This window comes from Bison bison, unplaced genomic scaffold, assembly GCF_000754665.1.
Source record: "Bison bison bison isolate TAMUID 2011002044 unplaced genomic scaffold, Bison_UMD1.0 scf7180017851715, whole genome shotgun sequence".
Classification (NCBI taxonomy): Eukaryota; Metazoa; Chordata; class Mammalia; order Artiodactyla; family Bovidae; genus Bison; species Bison bison.
In genome coordinates, this window is record NW_011482288.1 from 7,140 (window position 1) to 7,541 (window position 402).

Consider the following 402-nt stretch of genomic DNA (forward strand, 5'->3'; position numbering starts at 1 on the left):
GCATTCATCTCACATGTTAACAAAGTAATGTTCAAAATTCTCCAAGCCAGGCTTCAACAGGATGTGAACCAAGAACTTCCAGATGTCCAAGCTGGATTTAGAAAAGGCAGAGGAACCAGAAATCAAATTGCTAACATCTGTTAAATCATCAAAAAAAAATAGAGTTCCAGAAAATCATATTTATTGACTACGTCAAAGCCTTTGACTGGTGTGGATTGCAACAAACTGTGGAAAAAACTTAAGATGTGAATATCAGACCACTTTACCTGCCTCCTGAGAAATCTGTATGTAGGTCAAGAAGCAACAGTTAGAACTGGACATGGAACAATGGACTGGTTTCAAATTGGGAAAGGAGTACATCAAGGCTGTATATTGTCACCCTTGTTATTTAACTTATATGCA